The sequence below is a fragment of the Rana temporaria genome, chromosome 11, assembly GCF_905171775.1.
Source record: "Rana temporaria chromosome 11, aRanTem1.1, whole genome shotgun sequence".
Taxonomy (NCBI): Eukaryota; Metazoa; Chordata; class Amphibia; order Anura; family Ranidae; genus Rana; species Rana temporaria.
This window is the reverse complement of record NC_053499.1, coordinates 139,648,765-139,669,410: the sequence shown is the minus strand read 5'-3', so window position 1 is coordinate 139,669,410 and position 20,646 is coordinate 139,648,765. Positions and strand designations below refer to the sequence as shown.

General features: G+C 41.8%; 1 protein-coding gene across 2 annotated transcripts in view; it reads left to right on the top strand.

The window, feature by feature from the left end:
- The first annotated feature begins 306 nt into the window (after positions 1-306).
- CDH11 (cadherin 11) overlaps positions 307-20,646 on the top strand; it is a 190,371-nt gene continuing 170,031 nt past the window's right edge. For both annotated transcript variants that reach the window (XM_040329198.1, XM_040329197.1), the window contains exon 1: positions 307-484. The gene's annotated coding sequence lies outside the window, so the exon portion shown is untranslated. The remainder of the gene's footprint in view (positions 485-20,646) is intronic.

Genomic DNA, 20,646 nt, shown 5'->3' with positions numbered 1-20,646 from the left:
ATGCTCCCATTGCTGCACAATCTGCTTTGCATCAATCCAATCTTTTTTGGCTGACTTTCTCCAAGATAGCATCTCTGAGATCTGTCATCAGTAAGTGAGAGGCAGAGGAGATCTAAGGGGGTCACCTCTGATGGACACCACTCCTCATCTTCACAAGTCGGGAGAGAAGCTCAGAGACCCCTGCCTCTTGCAATTATTCATGCGATTCTCTTCTCTCTGCCCCCCTTCTCCTTGTCTCCGTCAGCAGCTTGCTCTGAGCCCTAGCCTGGCCCCCTCCCTCCCCTTCATTCTCTCTCTCTCTCTGTCTCTCTTTCTCTGTTGCATTCCTTGCCAGAAGCTGCAAGCTTCACTTGGATCTCCTCCTTGCCAGGGTTGGAGTGTATAGGACTTTAAAGATGCTGCTGGGTCTCCACAAGCTCTCCATGTGACTGGGACCTTATTATTTGCTCTCTTGGTTGCCAGCTGAAGAAGCCAAGACACCCAGGTAAGGGCACAGAAGGGCTGTCTCCTTGTCTCTTTGCATCTCTGTCCTCTTGGGAGTTAAGAGGATGCCACAAGGGGATCTGGTGAAGCTTGGCAGCTCCAAAGGGACCGAGCCTGGGGGATGTGTGCACTCCTGGAGGAACTTAGGAGCCAGCTTGGGCTAGGAGCAACTGTTTGGCCAACCAAGCCTTTTGCTTAATGTTCCTTGGAGCTATGGTACCTCTCCATCCCTACTTCCAAGAAAGGAAGAACCTTATGGCTTGGAGAAGGCTGATTGGTGTGATTGTGGTTCTGATCACTAATTATGGCTGGGTTTTATCCTTCTGCTTCACCTTTTATATTTTTTTTGGTCCCCCCTTATCTTCTTGGCACAGTGTGGATAAATTTGCTTCTGGTGAAGGTTTCTCTTTTGGGATGAGATGTGCAGAAGAGGACTAATCTGGAGTCTAAAATCCGGTTTTCAATTAGGTTTAACCACCCCGGTGCCAGGAGGAAGCATTCCAGGGCATCTTTCTGATCTAACGGTACCCAGCTTGTTCTCACCTTTCTCCTGGCAAAGTGGTAATGGCAATGCCTGATTGCCTTTCCCTATGCCTAAGAAAGAGTTAACCCCCCCCCCCTCCCATGGAGGGATATCTGAATATAAACTCTCTCATCAACTCACCTTCCCCGCACAGTGAAATGGCTGAAGAGTTCTTTCCTGCTGTGCATCCTAAACTCTGCGCCAGGGGAGCTTTAGAGAACCCTTTGGCACAGCAGGAGTTAACCGCATTGGTTCTGCATGTGTCTATGCTTATGTGTGTGATGCTGATGTCTATTTGGGGGGTTCGAGTGTTGTGGGGGGGGGGGGGGGGCTTGTGTTCACGGTAGGGGAGACAGCTGCTGCATACCGGTGTCATTAAGCCAACGCCGTTAACTCTTTCGCCCAACGAACCCTTTGCTGCAAGGCCCCTGCTTGCTCCGGAAAGGGTTAAGCCTTTTGCGAAGAAAATAGTCGGGGAAAAAAGAGCTTTGGTTGTGGATGATGCAAAATGACTGTAACCTTCCCCAGATTCATTGATTTCATGCATAGGACCCTAAATATTTAATTTAGAACACATCCTGTGGCTGTAGATGGAGGCATCCTTAGGGTATCTTTATTAACAAACTCTTTGCAGTAAGGGAGGTGGTGGTGGTGGTGAAGAGGGGAGAGGGGTGACCCACTAAAGAGCAAAGAATTGCCCAGCCTCTTGGTCCATCTAGGTAACCAAGGGACGAACTAGCTGCTTTCTACAGCATCCGATACTTTCCGGTAGCCCCCCTTGGGTAGGTGGCCTTTCATATTCATTCAGTGCATGTCTATACCCCCTTTGCTTAGATTATATCCAGTCTAGCAAGGGACGAACTAGCTGCTTTCTACAGCATCCGATACTTTTCGGTAGCCCCCCTTGGGTAGGTGGCCTTTCATATTCATTCAGTGCATGTCTATACCCCCTTTGCTTAGATTATATCCAGTCTAGCAGTTATGGTTCGTAAGAAGGGCTGCAGCACTGCATAGTGAAGCTAGCCCCATCTGCTTTAATAGCCTTTCAGATGATCACGGAAAAAAAAAAACAACTGTGGTCGAAACTACATCCCCCACATAGAATAGATTTTCTTGTGAATTATTTAATCACGGAACAGTTCAGTGAGAAAGAATAACAGACCGACGAAAGACTCGGATCATCTTCACCCGCCTAGCTGTTGCCTTATCCGTCTATCCTCTTTAATAAATGTATATATTTCAGTGCTGTAGACATGCAGCTTTTTCCACGGATCGCTCCTCCGTATCACTTGTACTCTGTCAATAAAATAAGCTTACTATTTAATTAAAACCGGCAAGTCCTCAGTTGCTATTATAAAGTGTGTCTAAATCAATTCTTTTTTTTTTTTTTCGCTGAGGACACAGCAGACAAGTGGATGATTGTGAAGTGTCTGAATTTTTACGAGAAGGGAATTTTAGGTCCTTCCTTTTATTACTATCACAGTTGGAGACCTCAGCAGAAACAGAGAACTAACACTTTATTATACTGTTCCCATAAACTGGATTTAAAAAAAAAAAAAAACACAACTATGAGATACAGAGTAATTGAGAAAAAAAGGACTATTCAACCAAAAAAATTAAAATAAAAAAATTAAAATAAAAAAATCCCACGTCGAATGCAAATATTTAAAGCTTGCCTCAAAAGTCTTATTTTGGGCAAAAAAAAACACCATCTTAGGCCACTGAGCTGCGTAAGAACAATGATACGTTAAAGAACACGTACGACTTGTTTAGTCCAAGTTCAATATCATTAAGCCTGTGCAGTTGAGATAAGAAAAATTGCTAGGTACAGATTTGAGCTTGTCTTAACTAAGGAACATCCAGTGGTAAGGTCTGGCTTTAAATGAAGCTGAAAAAAAAATATAAAAAAAATATATATATTAAAAAACAACATAAAAAATACATTTTTCAGCTATGTCATTGAGATGATGTTTTTTGGTGGCTTTAAAGTTGAGATGGGCAGCAGACGACCTTACAGAAGGCTATCATGCAGTGTGTATCAGAACCCTCTTACACAAAGAAGTGAAAAAAAAAAAAAAAAGGATATCGAACAAAAAAAAAAAAGGACTGTAGTTTAAGTGGGATCCCACTGTTCCAGGATGCGTCACTACACTTTTAATAAGGGTTTCTGAATTTCTTTAAAACTTTCAGGCCTAAAACACTGACGGCACATTAAATATAAATCACTAGCTCTAGTCTTGTTTTTGATCATTTTTACACTGCAGAATTTAGAAATATTTGAAAGAAATAACAAAAAAAAAATAGTTAATGTAGATTTATTTTTATTTTTTATTTCTTATTTTTATTTTTTATTATTATTTTTTATTCTTATAGTATATCTATCTTAGAATGACATGATTTTCCAATTCTATTGGTATCGTTAAATCATGCCCTTATAGAGAAGCGTCCTTTGCCTTGTGTTAAATAGCTTTTCTTTTACCTGTTAAAAGTTATTTAAGCTTTTCTTTTTCTTTTTCTTTTTTCTTTTTACATAATGAATTGTATCATTGTATTAAAGTTTTGTATTATTTTTTTTTTTACAAAAGTAGTTTTTGGCAAAGATTGTTTAAAAAAGTAAAGTCTTTGTTTCAAAAGCCTGTTCTCGATCTGTCTGTGACTAATTAGAGGGGTTAACCAATAAGAACTACGTTTAGAGTTCTCCGCCAAACAATTAAGTTTATGCCCTCAAACAGCCAATAATAACCTGAGTAGACTATACAATGTAGCCTTGTGTTTTTTTCTGGTACCAGACTTGCATTTAAGGTGAAAGGCCAATGTGCCATAGGGAATATTGCTTCAGCGTTATTTAATAAGTCTCACGGAAACAATAACATTGTGAATTGATGATCGGTTTCTGTACTGCAAAATAAAGCAGTCCTTTATGTGTAATGGCGAAAAAAAAAAAGTTAGCATTCTTTTAGTAGAAGACCGATTTTTTTTTTGTAGTTTAGGGATATGAAAGAGGTTATGGTTAGCCTGTTCACCTGAGAGGCCTTTTGTTGATGGATGAAAATGCCTGTTATGAAGCTTAATGGATTTGTACACCTCCGGGCTTATTGAATAAAAGTGGTTAACAGTAATTCATTGTGCCCAATCAGAAATCAGATTTCTTTACTGAGCTCTGGCTAAACTTTTGAAAGCTGACTTCTGATTGGTTGGAGTTTGTTTACGGTGTGTTCCTGTTATTTTTTGTCTTAATGTTTGTGTGCAAGATATTTACCAGTTTATTGACTAGTAATGGATGGTAATGGACTGGTATCAACGTATTCATGTTTTAGGCTTTGGTAACCTATTACAGAAGTTCAAGTTAATAGCTCTTTGTCTTGACTCCTTAAAACTGGGTTTCTCAACCAGGGTTCCATGGAACATGAGGGTTCCCCAGAGCATCTTTTCTCAACCTTTTCAACACAGAGGAACTCTTGGAATAACCTTCTGGTCTCAGAGAACCCCTGCTAAAAGTTGGTATATCTACAACTCATGATACACTAGTGTGATGTTCAATAGGAAGAATGTGGGAAGAATGCTCCTTACACTTGTGGACATTGGGAATAATTACCCCCTTACAGATATGGGAACCTATCTGAGAGGCAGAATTTACCCGTTGCTCAAGAAACCTCTAACAACTTCTGGAGGCAGGGCTTAGACAAGGGGTGGGCTGGAGGGGAAGCTGCCTTGGCACATTCAAGCAAATGGGAAGTAACCCATAGGTCTTGCATTAACAGTAGAGGTGGGAGGTGCAGTTTTGGAAACTTGCCCTGGACACTAGATAAACCTGTTCCGGTACTGTCTGGAGGAACCCTAGGGTTCCATGGAACCCTTGTTGCAAAACTTTGCTCCAGAGGTTGCTAGGGGTTCTTTGAGCACCGAGCAATTTCTGCCTCTCAGATAAGTTCCTACTGACACCATTGATCTTTTTAGCAATTTGTAAGGTAGTAATTCTTCCCAATGACCACAAGTGTAAGGAGTATTCTTCCCACTGACCATCACCTAATATATCATGAGTTGTAGATATAATGATTTCAGCAGGGGTTCCCTGAGACTGGAAATGTATATCAAGGGTTCTTCTGTGTTGAAAAGGTTGAGAAAGGCTGCCTTCAAATGTAGCTGGCCTATTTTTGTAGTATGCTTATAAAATAGGCCCTTTTATGTCTAAGTAATTAAAGCTTTTACAACACTTATTCTAAGATGATGTATTTTCTCCAAAGTGGCATAGTGGCATAGTGGCAAAGTGGTATAGTGGCATAGTGGCAAAGTGGCATAGTTGAAAGTGGCATTTACTAAAACTGGTGCACCCAGAATCGGGTGCAGCTCTGCATAGTAACCAATCCATTCCAGGTTTTATTGTCAAAGTGCAATTGAACAATTCTCGAAAAATAATCTATTCCCATTCACGACTTTATAGCCATGTAATTATTTTTTATCAAATACTGTAATTTATTAATTTTTTTCTTCCTCCTTGTAATGTCCTCCATGAGCTCCCAAACCTCGCCTGTTAGTTTCAATCATGTATGCTGCTCCAGGCATAATACAAATCCCATAGTCCATCTCGGGAGCGAGCAATAAAGGGTGACTATGTTCCTACATACAGTACAGTGAGACCATGGAGAATGAGTGCAGCCACCCTCTAATAGATAGTCAGTTCACAGCAACAACAAAAAAAAATTGCAGATTCGGAGGAGGCTGAGAGTAAGAAACTTTTCTAAGTCTTACCTTTGGAAGTGGAATTAAAGCCTAAGGCAGGCCATACACCATAAAAATTGCTAAATTCCCCCATAAACACAGTCAATATTGATGGGGGAAACCCTTACACAGCACTATTGTGCTTTGCCAGTGGGGATCCTCAATAACAGAATACAAGGATCACTGCTGGCATCAATAGCCACCGGAAATGTTTGGGTGAAAAAAGACCAACAGGCTGGTCGTACTGAACTCGATCCATCGTGTTCAGTCCAACCAGCCTGCCCTTAGACTGATGGAAGAATTAAAGGTCCAATTGTTAAGTGAAGGTAGGATAGGCCTCCTAAAGAGATGTGGAAGATAGTCAGACAGATTGGGGTAGGGAGAGGCTCTGGAGAAGTCCTAAAGACAAGCATGGGAGCAGAAGACAAGGGATCAAGAGAGCAGGAAGTATTGGGAGGAGCAGAGAGGACAGTTTGGGTGATATGTTGAGACAAGGTTGTTGCTATAGCATGGAATAGAGTTGTTGATGGTTTTCAATGTTGTTGTTGGTATTTAGAATTGTATTCATTGGGCAATGGGAAGCCAGTGGAGGGATTGGCTGAGAGGGATGGTAGACACTGAACAGTTGATAAGGTGGATGAGTCTGACAGAAGCATTCATGAGAGACTGTTCGGAGGTAGATCTATGACAAGGGACATTCAATAGTCAAGGCAAAGGATAACGAGGGAGTAAATTAGTTCCTTGGTGGTTTCATTGGTTAAAAAGGGGCACAGAGATTGTTATTGTTATATAATTCCAAATTAAAGCCCAACTTTTCCCATGACCCTGTGCCCGCACTGCACAGGTCAACTGCTCCTTTTGTCTATGGGTGAGGAAAAGGCTTATACTCACCTGATCCTTTGTTCCACCAGAAAATGGCACTCCCCCCAGTCCACCAGTGGATTGTTCCTGTTCTAAAGAGCCTGCTCTGGGCTTGATGATGTCAGGAACAGTCCATAACTCAAGGCCTCTGGTTCCGGACCGGTCTTGTGCTGGGAGGATCAGAGGTTTAGATAAGTATATCTTTCTTCTCCTCTCCCCTAGACAAATAATTAGCAGTTAATCCATGCAGGGCGTGCACAGACCCACTGCATGGGAAAACATTTTTTTTTGCCCGGAGTTGGGCTTTAAGAATACATATTGGAATCAATTTGTTTTTCTTTCCTTTAGTGCCACGTTAAATTATTCAGCTCATAGCGTTAAAACAGTTTTCGTCTTTTGACGATTAGAACAATTATTAGAAAAATTTGTGACTGATGTGTTGCCTTGGTCAACACATGAATCTTGTTTCAAAGTTTTCATAAGTTTTTATTAGGACTGAGCATAACATTTTCAGGACAAGCTTTCAGAGTCTACCCCCTTCTTCTAAGGTCCTAGCAGTACTCAGGCCCAGTACACACGACCGAGTTTCTCGGCAGAATTCAGCCAGAAACTCGATCGGAGCTGTATTCTGCCGAGAAACCCGGGCGTGTGTACACTTTTGGCCGAGGAAACCGACGAGGATCTCGTCGGGCCAAATAGAGAACATGTTCTCTATTTCCTCGTTAGTCAATGAGGAAACTTGGCTCGCCGAGATCCTCGGCGGCTTCGCAAGGAACTCGACGGGCAAAACGATGTGTTTTGCCCGTCGAGTTTCTCGGCCGTGTGTACGAGGCTTAAGCATTAAAACACGCAAACTTTTCCTTTGTTTACCCGTGTTCTGATACCTCCTCACTCCTTTTTTTTTGCTTTTAATGACTTCCAGACAGTCAAGGCAACAATAGCATGGCTCAGTGTTCAATGGAAAAAAAATGCGGGGCATTTTAATGATGGCTTGGCACTTTGTGACACAACAGTTATGTGAGTTGTGGCATTCGACTCTCATTTCCTGTCCGGCCCCATCACCCTGATACCTTCAATATGCAGATACAATGACTTTTTTTTTTTTCATCTGGAAATCATTTGTTCCCAGCAGTAAGATGAAATTCCTGCAAGGCATATTGTTTTCAGGCCTGTCGGAGACCCTGGAAGGCACACAAGCAAGCCTCAGACTGTTATTTGGTGGGGGAAGTGTGAGGGATGGTGTATAAAGTGTAGAAGTGGTAGGGGGTGGGAGTGAGTGGGCTACAGTATCTCCACATCTGGTAGTAATTCCCTTACAGGTCTGTCTGATGTTTTCATTGCCTATACATAGGCACATTACTCCAGAATCTTCAGGCGTTTTTGCTCGTTTTCTTCATTCCAGGGCCTAATGAAGGCCTTATGTTGCCTTACCAGGAGGCCACAGAAAACGTTACGTTGCATACCTCCCGATGGTCCCTGGTTTGGAACCAAATCCCTATGTTTCTATTTCCTCCTCAGTTGTTCCTCTTTTTTGGACTAATATATAGACCTTTATAATCAATACGCTATTTAACCACTTGAGTACCAGCCTATAGGATCGCTTCATTACCAGGCTATGTTTCCGTTTTCACCGTTGTGATACTTTGACTGACAAAGTTGTGTAAAACTGTACCTAGATAAGGTTTATATAACTATTTTTAGCTAGATAGAGTTAAATGAAGGAACCCCCACCCACACTGTGCTATTGTATTTTGACAGCGGGTGCCAGCCTGTAGGACCCCTCATTACCAGGCCATGTTTCAGTTTCCACTGCTATGAAACTTTGATTGACTACTACTCATTCATGCAAAACTGTACCTAGATAAAGTTTATATAATTTTTTACGCTAGATAGAGTTGAATTAAGGAATCCCCTCCCCACCCACATCTCACTATTATTATTTGACAACGGGGCTCCTCTGCTGTCAGAATACACTGATCAGCGCTGCAGCTGATTGGCTGCAGCTGCTGATTAAACGTACAATTTCCAACATTCCTGTTCGACAAAAGTTGGTTCTTAGACTGACCTCTCTGGAGCAGGAATAACAAAAGATGGGTTGTAATCTTGCCAGTCGTTAGATCAACCTCTCTGGAGCAGGAATGGCCATAAATGGATCAAATTTTGGGTGGTCCTTGCTGAACCAGACACAATTTAATCCATCGATGGCCAGCCTTAAAGTGGTTGTAAATCCTCACATATACCCAGTGAAGTGACTGGCTTCAGGTGATACACAGAGATGAAATAAATCCTCCTACATAGGCTGTACCTGTCTATTTCAGTCTTCTTTTCACTACATCCATTCAAAGTTCAGAATTTATAAAGCTTGTCTGAGTTGTCAGAAAAAATGGTTCTGGAGAGCTGAAGTTTCCTTCTTAGACATGGGAATTACCTCTACAATTTTTGGCTTCACCTTCTGCAGAGCTCAGCGAGGAGAGACAGCTGATTGGAAGGAAGGGACACACACCCCCTTCACACAGCTCACAGGAACAGAGCTGAGGCTGTCAATCATCTGGTGGTCCCTCCCCTGTCACCATCTTTCTCTTGGTGTCAGGAAAACTTGTGAGAAGTTACTTAAGCTGATAGCAGAGGAATAAAGCATCATACAGAAATTATATTTAGTGGTCTGGATTGAGACGAGTTATATGCTTTGTTCAAATTTCATCTCTGAGGTTTACAACCACTTTAAGATGAATCCCAGATTTTCAGGGAGCTGCAGAGGTCCTGGGATGCGTGACAATGAGCATCCTTTTTTGTCTCTGCCCCCATCCCAAAGAGCTGGGTTGGGGAAGTAGCCTGGAACAATTGCATGACCTTGGCGAAAAATATAAAAATAAAGTACTGTACTTGGAGATAGTTTTACTGAATTATGTGAACGATTAGTAGCTAAGGAATGTTGGCAGACTATGATACAGTATTTTTCAACATATGAGGACTTTACTGTAGCATCCAGACCTCTTATACTAGTCTAAACCTTTAACATGGACCTTTTAGTTATTGCGTTATTTTTATTTTAAAAGGTTTTTATTGATTTTTCCAAAGAGAAGACCATTAAAGATAACAACATCCAGGTTAGGCCTCGTACACATGACCGAGGAACTCGTCGTAAATGAAACATCGTTTTTCTCGACGTGTTCCAGGCTAGTGGAGAAACTTGTCAAGATTTCTTTGCGTACACACTGTCAAGACCAAATCTCGTTGTTCTCAAACGCGGTGACGTTCAACACATACAACGGCAGGGGAAGTTCGATTCCACTGTCACAACCCTGGGGGCTGCTTTTGCTAATCTCATGTTACTGCGTGTTAAGTAAAAGTTTGGTAAGAGACGATTTGCACTTTTCAGTCTGTTACAGCGTGACAAATGTGCTATCTCCATTACAAATGCTACTTTTACTGAAGGTGCGCTCCCGTCTCATACTTTATTCTGAGCATGTGCGGGTTTCTAAGCATACACACAAACATGTTTCTCGTCGAAAACCAGCCCGACGAGGAACACGACGAGGAAATTGAGACTCCCGATGAGGAAAAAGAGAACTTGTTCCTCGACAGTTTTCTCGATGAAAAACATACACACAACCGTTTTCCGCGGCAAAAAAGCTCTGCCACCAAGTTTCTTGATGGATTCTGTCGAGGAAAACAGTCGTGTGTACGAGGCCTTAGTCATAGTAGTATTAAAGGTTACTTTACATACCATTACTGGGTAAACAATAATAGATACCTGAAGAAAAATAAAAAAATATTCCCATATGCAACATACATATGGTATACATAAATCCCTGTATACTGTATTATAAAATATTTAACAGCAATGATTCCAGTGTAGAAAAAAAAATTGGAGATGTAGGATACAAATAAAATAAAGCACTCAATGGTAAACTGCTGTTTTTTAAATTAGGAAAAATGTGTATTGCATTATTTTTTTGATAAGACATTATTAAGGAAAAGTAATGATGATAAAAGTACTTGTGGGTTTAGCCAATCATATTTTCCTTTTAATTTTACAGGTATTTATATAGCACTGACAATTTATGCAGTAGTATGACCAGTGTAGAACAAATGTCCCAACCTTAGCCAATGTCTGTCAGGCCAAACCCATACTCCACCCCGACCCCTACCATTAACTCCCATCAATGGAAACCACACAATGAATGGAGTAAAAAATGGCCGTAGCAGCATCTTTATTAACAAATAAACTTAAAACATTTGTTGAACAAACTTCAGTCACTAATCACTTGGGTCTTTAAAGGCACCCCAAACTATTGTATGTTCAATAATGCACTGCGGTGCTTTTTACCATACTAGGCCTTTGGGTGAAGCAGGGGTATGTCCTCTGCCTACATGCTTTCCTCTAAAGCAGTGGTTCTCAACCTTCCTATTGCCGTGACCCCTTGATAAATTTTCCCAAGTTGTGGGGACCCCTAACCATAAAAATCATGTGTGCCCTTAACCCATGAACATTTAGCACTCCCTGACTCCCTTCCACTCGTACAGTATTAAAACCCTTTATGGTACATTTTTGGATGTACCCAGTGTTGTTACTGTTCTGGCAGCCAGTAAAAAATGGGCACTTTTCTCCTGCCAGTAAATGCCAGTGAAAGAAAAAGGTGGCCAGTAAAAAATATGGCTGTGACACTTGGCCGAGACCACCCGAAGGCCTGCTACAGTGTGTTGAGACTGTCGGCAGTGATATGAGTGAAGTCATGGTGCAAGGGAATGGAGCAGCCGGAGCCTCATGTGCAGGCCTGCGGAACATGAGGAAGGCAAGCCGGGAGTAGACTGAAGGGACCACGTGGCATTGAGAGAGAGGGTCACTGTGACTTAGGAGGTGGTGCCATGTTGGTGAGGTGCCATCATCATCTGTGCTGCTGCACACTGCTGTGAGAGTCAATTTCATGTGTCTGCCACCCATCCTAATTTCTTGTGCTCTAGATTATTGTCCCTGAACTACTTATTTACTATATCGAAAATAAAATAAGAAATATGTTTTTGCTTTAATATCTACCTTAAATCACTTCTCTAATTGCATATTGTACTTATTTGTAGCCTAAATACTGAAATTTGCACTTAAAACTGTAATTTTGTAACTTTTGGAGATGTCAGTAAAAGCTTGACTGTGCCAGTAAATTTTGGGTGTCATGTCAGTAAATTTAAATCCAGTAGGTTGGCAACACTAGATGTACCACTCTTTCTCTTTTATCTCTCTCTATCCTAATTTATTGTTTTTCCCCCCATCCATCTCTCTAGCCATCTTTCTTTTATTCTTTCTCTCCCTTTTTCTTTGTTCCTCCCCCTCATTCCATGTATTCTCAATTTTTCCCTATTTCTTCTCTTACTCCTTGGTGGGGAAATGGGATGAGTGGCAGTGCTTGCAGGGAGTTGGGATGAGTGGCAGTACTGGGGGGAGTTATGATCAGTCAACTTAGGTGCTCTTGATCAAGGTCATCTGCTGATCTGAGAACTGTAGTGGGTAGTGTAGTGTAGACTTTTAATGGCAACTATAATCACAGGTAGTGTTACTCACTGTGTCTCCGACTTTGGGGTGTCTTTTAGTAGTGGTACCTATGCCAAAATCAAGAGATGGGGTCTCCTCCAGCCCCTCCCACTTCACATTCCTCACCAGTCAGCTGACCTCTAGTCTCTGCCCCCCAGCCATGCCGTGAACTGAATGGGCAGATGCAAAGAGGCTGAGTGAGCGGCCGCAGGCTCCGGGTACAGCCTACCTGGGCAGCCACAGGCTCCAGAGACAGCCCTGCTGGGCGGCTGCGAAAAAGGCTGGGAGAGTGGTGCGGGCTTCAGAAACAGCCCAGGATTTGGGGACCCCTGGCAAATTGTCATTCGACCCCCGAGGGGGTCCCGACCCCCCGGTTGAGAACCACTGCTCTAAAGGGTGCCCTTCTTTCTTATCTTAGAAAGTTGGGAGTTATGATGTTTTAGTCAGTTTCTTCTTTATCATTGTAGGGCAGCTATATTTCAGCTTATTTGGTTGCTACCATTTCGGATTGTTTCTTTCAAGTTAAACCGTGACATTTGACATCAGTTCGGAATGTTGCAGATCAGAAATCACTTCTTTTTTTTTTTGAATTCGTGTTCCCATCGTCTCATAATCAAAGCCAGTAGTTTTGGCTTTCTTCGTTCAGATCTCCAGCCCAGAGCAAAAAACGAAGTTTTGTATTATACTAAACCATGGTTCTGGACACTGACAGACTCAGCGGAACAAGGTGGTTTATCTAATTAGCGAACCGCTAAGAATCCGAGCATTCTTTGCTTTGTGATAGGCTCTCTTTACCTGCTTTAGTCTCAGAAGGTTTTACCCTCTTAATGACCAGGCCAGTTTTTTCGATTCAGCCCTGTGTTACCTTAACTGACAATTGCGCGGTCGTGCTACGCTGTACTCAAATAAAACTGATGTATTTTTTTCTCCCATAAATAGAGCTTTCTTTTGGTGGCATTTGATCACCATTGCTGTTTTTATTTTTTGTGTTATAAACAAAAAAAGCGATATTTTTTCTGTTATAAAACACACCAAATAAATGTAAAAAAAAAAAACGAATTTCTTCATCAATTTAGGCTATAGCATCTACAAACTATGAGATATTTTTAAGGCATTTTTTTTTTTTTTTAGTAATGGTGGCGACCAGTGAACTAAACAGGACTGCAACATTATGGCAGACAAATCGGACACTAACTGACACTTTTGACACTTTTTTGGGAACCAGTGACGTTATTACAGTGATCAATGTTAAAAATCTGCACTGTTACTATACTAATGACATTGGCAGGGAATGGTTTAACACCAGGGGAGACCAAAGGGTTAAGTGTGTCCCTAGGAGGTGATTTCTAACCGTGTGGGGGGTGGATTGACTGGGTGAACACAGAGATTAGCAGGAACAGAAGATCTCTCTGTCCTCCCCTGTCATAATGGCGATCTGCCTTGTTTACATAGGCAGATCACCGTTCTACCTCTCTGGGGAGCGATTGTGGGTGGCCATCGGATTTCAGGTCCGCCAGACCCCTGAGTGGCTCCCGCTCTGTCCAATAGGCTCACATGCGCGCCTACCATGGCAAGAGCCCACCCACAGGATCTATTGCTTGAAATGATGTACAGATACTTGTAGAGCCCTGCCGCAATATATATGCAGTGGGTGGTCTTTAAGTGGTTAAAGGACATCTGTACTGAAAGAGATTGGTAGGCTGCCATTACTGAACTCTCTTTGCAAGTTGCCTTGCTATCTCAAGTCAGAGCACGTGATCTCCATGATTTGCTGGGTTAGTGACTCAAAGTATTGACGCCCCTGGATCTTTATAGCAGCTAGTCAATTAGCATTCTTAGAATGGGAGGCTATTAAGTAATGGCTTTAATGACTTTTTATGTATAAGTGTTTATTCACATGTATGTCAAAGCAAGTTATAGGTGCTGGTGCTGGAGCATGACATAATTTTCATTCCTACATTCTAACACTCATCGGAATATGCAAGAGTCAATTCTTAAAAAAACAGCAGGGGTTATGGTGTTTGACTAAAGCCGTCCATAGATGGTTTGAATCTCAACTAGTTCACCAGGCAGCAGCCAAGATTCAAAATATCTACGGGCAAGCTGAATGTACCCAAGTACAAGTATCAATTGATCGATTTGGGTACAACCAGTATGTCGGATTTTCAGCATGCAATTATTGCCAGTGGCTATAGCCGATAACAATAATCACTGTGTTTTCCCAGCAGAGACGGCTCATTGCAACCCCCCAGCTGGAAGAACACGATAGCTCCATAGGAGGGATTCCCCAATCAACACAGTCAGTCAGCATTTCTTTCCTGCAACACGTGGTTGCAGGAAAGAAAATTGCACCACCTATGGCCTGCCTTAGATCCAGGTAGATCGGCGCATTCTTCTGTCTGGCGTAGCGTATCTATGATACGCTACGCCGCCGTAACTTACAGTTCTTTTTTGGTATCCTGAAAGAATTTCCACCGTAAGTTACGGTGGCGTAGTGTAACTTAGGCAGCGTAAGGGCGTGCAATTCAAATCGATGTGATGGGGGCGTGTTTTATGTTAATAGGTCGTGATCCGACGTAAATGAATTTTTTTTTGAACGGCGTATGCGTCGTCCGTGGGGGTATCCCAGTGCGCATGCTCGAAATTAAACCGTAACAAGTCAATGCTTACGACAAGGACGTCATTCTACGCAAAGCCCTATTCGCGAACGACTTACGCAAACGACATAACATTTTCAAAATTCGACGCGGGAACGACGACCATACTTAACCCAGGATACGCCTCATATAGCAGGGGTAACTATACGCCGAAAAAAGCCTTACTGAAACGACGTAAAAAAATGCGCCGGCCGGACGTACGTTCGTGGATCGCTGTATCCAGCTAATTTGCATACTTGACGCCGAATTCGACGGAAACGCCACCTAGCGGCCAGCGTAAATATGCACCTACGATCCGACGGCGTACTAAGACGTACGCCGTTCGGATCGATCCCTCATTCAGTCATATCTTGTTTTGTGTATACAAAACAAAGATACGACGGGGGAACTTTGAAATTACGCGGTGTATCCATAGATAGGCCGGCGTAATTCGTTTGTGGATCTGGCCCTCTATTTCTTATTCTAATCTGGTTTTGTACACACCATCTTTTCCCATGGACCATTCAACATGTTAGTGCCAATCTTGTAAATAAATATAGCAAACCAACCAACCAACCAACCAACCAACCAACCAACTAAACAACCAACCAACTAAACAACCAACTGATTTCCTGACAAATGAATCATCATTTTATGGTGGGGGTGACGGTTTAAGGTGCACTGATGTCCAGGGCTTTTTTTCTCAGAGAATAGGTGCAGGAACTCCCCCCTACTGAGGCCCTACCCACCTCCGAGCACCATCTCTTGGTTACACCCCCTACCTGCCTCCCAGTACCGGCCCTTTTTAGAGAGTACAGAACCAAGTAAAATTGTACACTCTCTCAGCAACAATAGACTGCCAATTACAAAATACCACCCCTGCAACAATAAACTGCCAGCAACCAACAATAACTGACCCCCTGTCAGCCACAATAGACCTCTACAGCAACAATAGACTCCCACACAAAAATAGATCCCCCAGCATATCCCAGTACCCCTTGCCATCACATACATTGAAGGTGCTGGAACTGCGTTCCCCCAGGTTCCCGCTGAAAAAAAGCCCTGCTGATGTCTATATTGAGACTCAAAGGGGTTCTTTTTTTCCATGCACAGACAACCACTTTTAAGGCCCCGTACACACGAGAGGATCTATCCGCTGGAATTGATCTGCGGATCAGTTCCAGCGGATAGATCCGCTGGTGTGTACAACCCAGCGGATCTTTTTCCGTGGATTTTTTTCGGGCCGACCGATTTCCAGCGGATAAAAATTTCTTAGCATGCTAAGAAATCTATCTGCTGGAATCGGCTCCAGCGGATCGATCCGGTGGTCTGTACAGACTCACCGGATCGATCCGTCCGAACACATCCCTCGCATGCGTCGTAATGATTCGACGCATGCGTGGATATCCTTATATGACAGCGTCGCGCACGTCGCCGCGTCATCATTGCGGGGATTTTGATCTCCTGGTTAGTACAACCAGGAGATCAAAATCCGCCAGAGGATTTATCCGCGGATACGGTCCGGAGGACCGTTTCCGCGGATAAATCCTCTCGTGTGTACCCGGCATTAGACTGTTGCTCAGTGACCCAGCAATCCGGACTTGAACAGCACAGAAACACTCCAGAAAAGTATATTGGGTAACTTGCTTATAGGCCAATTGAAATGGTGCATTCATTTAAAAATTTGGAAAATAAAGTATCTTTATGTTATGTGCTTCAACCAAATTAAAATGGAGTTTCCACCTGAAAAAAAAATTTCCACCAAAAATCTAAAAAAACAAAAAAAGAAAACGAATGAAAAAAAAAAAAAAATTGTACTTACCCTAAACAGCTATTGCTATGTGGAAGTGCCAAATCTGCCTCTTCATCCTCCGCGGTGGATTCTCTTCCTCCTCCTACACTCGGTTTCTTCTTGTGAATGGGGCGCGCTGCATTCTGGGAACTGTGTGTGTCCCAGAAAGCAGCCGGCCCATTCACAAAGCGCCGCTCACGCATGCGCAGTAGGAAACGGGCAGTAAAGTCGCACGGCTTCACTTCCTGTTTCCCTTACTGTGGATGGCGGCGGCGCCTGGAGCTGCCAGGATCGAGGATCGGCCTCGGCGGGGGCCGACATCGCTGGTGGCTAGGACAGGTAAGTGACCTTATTAAAAGTCAGCAGCTACAGTGTTAGTAGCTGCTGACTTTTAATAATTTTTTTTTTTTTTGGAATGGAACCTCCACTTTAAGAAAACAAAAATTGGCAAGTCTCAGTGATGGTTGATGGTAGGTCTGCCAGTGTATGGAAATCCTTGGCTGTCAACCAATCAGAAACCATGTTCCATTACAGAGGAATGCTAAAAGGTGATGTGGTTGGCCCGGCCGGTATGAATTGTATTGCACCGCGTACCTTTTCAACATGCTTCTAAATAAGCTTACATATGACTTTTCAGAGAAAATTGAGTACTGTCACAATTGCACTAATACGGCTACAATCACCTCAAATATGACTTTTCAGAATCATATAGTTATTTTGTAGACGTAGACCTCACAGTCTAACATTTGCCTTTTCTTTCTCCTCCATTCTGTAATGTCTGGGTCTGTTCTCTAGTGTTGCTCACGAATATTCGCATTGCGAATATTCGACTCGAATATAGCATATTCGAGAAATCGCGCTATATTTCGAATTTCGCGGTGAATATTCGCAATTCCGAATATTCGCATTTTTTCAATTTGATTTTTAAAACAGATCACATCCTATCGACGTCTAAAAGCATTGCTGGTATGATTAGAGACCCTGGGCCGAGTAGCTAAGCTGAGGCGATCCTTTTATGTTGCCAAATTGAAAAAAAAATATTGCGATTTTTCGCTATTGCGAATGCGAAAATGATTGCGAATTTTCGATAACTGTGGTAGGAGAACTCTGATTGTCTCTGATGCAAAAGGGGGGGGCTTTGTGTATGTTTCTGTTATGAATATTTGTATGTTTGATATTTTTTTTTGTAAGAAGGAAAAAATTGCGCATACCTTAAAAAAAGGGGAGAATACAGCAGCAACTCAAAAATGTTATACAACATAAATTAATACAAGACAGAAAATGGAGTCGCTCTACAAGAATAAAAAATATGTCTAGTGACAAGACATGTGGGCAAATTATAAAATAAGCAAGCGCAAATAACTTGTGAAATACACAGTGAAACAAATATATAAAGAAATATAGTCCCAATAATAGAAAAATAATCTTTCATAAAAATGTCTTTGATATGTGAAGTGAAAAAAAGTCCAAAGCATGCAGCATGAACGTGTTCAATCTTCAAGGTGTTTGATTGACAAACGGCTGTGACAGATGGATAGAGTAAAGAATCACCACCAATGCAAAACACTTTTTATTTTCTATTGTAAAATATCAAGAATATTCTGAGCCAATCAGAGTGCTCCTTCTGCATTTGCCGAATATTCGCAATTATTTTGTATTGTAAAATATCAAGAATATTCTGAGCCAATCAGAGTGCTCCTTCTGCATTTGCCGAATATTCGCAATTATTTTGTATTGTAAAATATCAAGAATATTCTGAGCCAATCAGAGTGCTCCTTCTGCATTTGCCGAATATTCGCAATTATTTTGTATTGTAAAATATCACGAATATTCTGAGCCAATCAGAGTGCTCCTACAGCATTTGTCGAAATTGCGCAATAAATATCGCATTCGCATGTTGCGATATTTCGATAAAATATCACGAATATTCTGAGCCAATCAGAGCGCTCCTCCAGCATTTCTCGAAATTGCGCAATAAATATCGCATTCGCATGTTGCGATATTTCGATAAAATATCACGAATATTCTGAGCCAATCAGAGTGCTCCTACCGCAGTTATCAAAAAATCGCAATTATTTTCGCATTCGCAATAGCGAAAAATCGCAATCATTTAATTTCGATAAAATATCACGAATATTCGAATTTAGCGAATATATCTCGAATATTCGAATATATATTCGAGATATATCGCGAAATCGAATATGGCATATTCTGCTCAACACTACTGTTCTCTATTATTTTTGTAGACTTCATTCAGTGATATTACCATATATAATTATAGCTTTACCTCTATGTGGTGTTGGTACATTGTGTGCTGTTTATGGTAATTAGAGCTTCATCAGGGTGTGTGGTTTTTGTGTTCAGTCTGATTACACATGTCATGGCTTCCAATTTTGGCAACTTCATCCCTTGAGGGGATTAAGTAAGTAAATCATTTCCGGTTTCATGACTTACACACCGATGGCTGTTTATTCTAGGAGATATAGCTCCTCCTAAGGGCCCGGGACGAAAGCAGTGAAACCATTATTTTTGTGGACCAACACAACCATTTCTAAAATTACAGTAAGTGAAAGCGAACCTGTGTCATGCAACACAAAACAATAAAAAAGATCAGATTTAATATCCAATAGTTCATGTCCGCAGTCTCTGACAATCTCCTTTACTGTATCCACAGACTATGACCATCTCTTGTATCGTGTCTGCAGTCTCTAATCATCTCTTGTATCATGCCTCGCAGTCTCTGAAATCTCCTTTACTGTATTCATGGTATCTGACCATGTTATGTCCAGAGTCTCTGGCCATCTTTTTTATTATTATGTCTGCCGTCTCTGGCCATCTTTTGTATCATGTCTGCAGTCTCTGACCATCTCTTGTATCATGTCTGCAGTCTCTGACCATCTCTTGTATCGTGTCTGCAGTCTCTAATCATCTCTTGTATCATGCCCGCAGTCTCTGAAATCTCCTTTACTGTATTCCTGGTATCTGACCACGTTATGTCCAGAGTCTCTGGCCATCTTTTTTATTATTATGTCTGCCGTCTCTGGCCATCTTTTCTATTACGTCTGCAGTCTCTAACTATCTTTTGGTTTCAATGTTTTTATTGAATTTTTTTACAAAGAAATACAAAATGTAAGCAAAGTCCTTAGTTATTCTGACAATGCATGGGAACCTCCATTACAGCCAAATTACAAACTAGAATCATTATGAAGCGGAGTAAGTAAGACATCATTATCCTCAACAATGACTTCAAAGCTCACTTGAAGTTTCACACATGGGCTGGATCTACTACCTTATGACATTTTAGAATTAAATGCTCCAACCATTAAAGGTCAACAAAAGTCATCTATAAAGAATGATTTAAACAAACGTATATGTTAGACACATCAACTAACCGCTGTATATATAAGCAAATCTCTAACTATCTTTTGTATCATGTTTGCAGTCTCTGACCATCTCTTGTATCGCGTCTACAGTCTCTAATCATCTCTTGTATCATGCCCGCAGTCTCTGAAATCTCCTTTACTGTATTCATGGTATCTGACCACGTTATGTCCAGAGTCTCTGGCCATCTTTTTTATTATTATGTCTGCCATCTCTGGCCATCTTTTGTATCATGTCTGCAGTCTCTGACCATCTTTTGTATCATGTCTGCAGTCTCTGACCATCTCTTGTATCGTGTCTGCAGTCTTTAATCATCTCTTGTATCATGCCCGCAGTCTCTGAAATCTCCTTTACCGTATTCATGGTATCTGACCACGTTATGTCCAGAGTCTCTGGCCATCTTTTTTATTATTATGTCTGCCGTCTCTGGCCATCTTTTCTATTACGTCTGCAGTCTCTAACCATCTTTTGTATCATGTTTGCAGTCTCTGACCATCTCTTCTATCGTGTCTGCAGTCTTTAATCATCTCTTGTATCATGCCCGCAGTCTCTGAAATCTCCTTTACCGTATTCATGGTATCTGACCACGTTATGTCCAGAGTCTCTGGCCATCTTTTTTATTATTATGTCTGCCGTCTCTGGCCATCTTTTCTATTACGTCTGCAGTCTCTAACCATCTTTTGTATCATGTTTGCAGTCTCTGACTATCTCTTCTATCGTGTCT